Below are 1,691 nucleotides of genomic sequence, written 5' to 3'. Positions count from 1 at the left end.
ATCATTTTCAGGATTGTTGGTAACTTTGGCATATTTCCCCCAAATAATCGTTCCTCCTTGTGTCAGAAGGCTCAACTCGCTCACCTCAAAGACAGTACCTTTGATGGTAACACCCAAAGTCGTATATCGTAGGGATGAGGGATTCTTCTTTACACCAAGTGTTAACAGGCAAAAGATGGCTTTCAGTTCAGGATGTGTTACGTGGGCCTTCTTAAAACATAAACCCATTGGCCTAATGAATCTTTCATATTTAGGTGGTTTTCTAGTAAAGTCATCTCCAATAAAGCAGATTTTTGTAACCATCTTCTTCCATACCTTCTTTCTCTTTCCTGTGCAAATAACTTTGAATATTTCTGTTTCTCCTTGGTCTTAACCTTTGGGTAGAGGGACTTCCCATTTTCCCACTTTCTCTTTCCGTTTTTGTTTAATCATAGCGGAAAGTACTTTAGCTCGGGATGTCCTTCTCTGTCCAACAGATAGGCAGGCACTGCTCCTTGTAGAGTCTCTTCATCATTCTTTTGTCTGGGTTCCTCTTTTCATGCATCTTGATAGTCTTTTTCATTTGTATTTTCTCAGCATGGCGCTGTCTATGATAGAGCTTAGCCTTCAGACCAATCATCCTTTTTGCCTTCTTTGAACGTTCATGGATTCATGGACCTCTTGCTTTTTCTCATGGTACTCCAAACAGTATCCATAGCGTTGAGGATGTAATTTGATATATTTATTTTGTGGCATGGTGACAGCTGCAGAGTTGCCAGGAACAGCCTCCCAGATGCAAAGAAGTTGTTAACTTTCAGGTTTCTGAGACCCACAAGCTGACCGGAGCAGTCTGGAAAGGGAAAGCACGTTTAGGGTACTCTATCATAATTCGTTTAAGCATTCCTTTAATGTTGGACGTTGTCGGGGATTGAACACAATACCCATAAGTATGGCCCTTGGCATGCTAAGTGCTGTTGACCCTCTAGTTCACCCCACCACAGATCATGTGCTCAGTAAGTACTGTGATGTAAGACTCAGTAAGACCTGGGACCAGCAGTTAGAGTAACGGCTATGTCACTGGACTCCCATGTAGTGGACTGCGGTTTGCATCTTGGACCCGGTGACTTAAAACTCACGCCGGGTGCGTGTGCGTGCGTGCCCAAGATTCCAAGAGGAGAATGGAGGAGAAGGGATTGCAGCGTGGCCATCCCCCCTGGGGGGGGTGTGATTTCTCGCTTTCTATCTCTCTGTCTCTCTCTTTCTGGCGAGCACACGCGCCCTATAGCAAAAACCTCTCAAAAGAAAAAGACTCAGTAAGACCTGTGCTGGCTGCAGCTGTACTGAACATGTGCCGACTTTTTTCTTGTCACTGTTGCCTGAAGGGTACAGTATAACAACTATTTACATAGTATTAGTTGTCATAAGTACTCTAGAGAGGATTTAAAGTGTTTAGGAAGATAAGCGTAGGTTACATGCAAATACTATGCCATTTTTTTTTAAAGATGGTTTTTCTTTTCTTTTCCTTTTTTTTTTTTTCTTCTTAGTTTGCCAGAGGGCATGTGTGCTGGCCAAGGCAGAGAGGGAGAGGAAAAGAGAAAGCACACCGGCCAGCTGGGCATGGTCACCCCTCAATCTCTTTTCCTCTATTTCTCTACCCTGTTGGGATTTGGGGTGTGCATGCACCTGCACTTGGTGTGTTTTTCAAGCCTCTA

Source organism: Tupaia chinensis, unplaced genomic scaffold, assembly GCF_000334495.1.
Source record: "Tupaia chinensis unplaced genomic scaffold, TupChi_1.0 Scaffold000316_1, whole genome shotgun sequence".
Taxonomy (NCBI): domain Eukaryota; kingdom Metazoa; phylum Chordata; class Mammalia; order Scandentia; family Tupaiidae; genus Tupaia; species Tupaia belangeri.
This window is presented reverse-complemented; position numbering follows the sequence as displayed.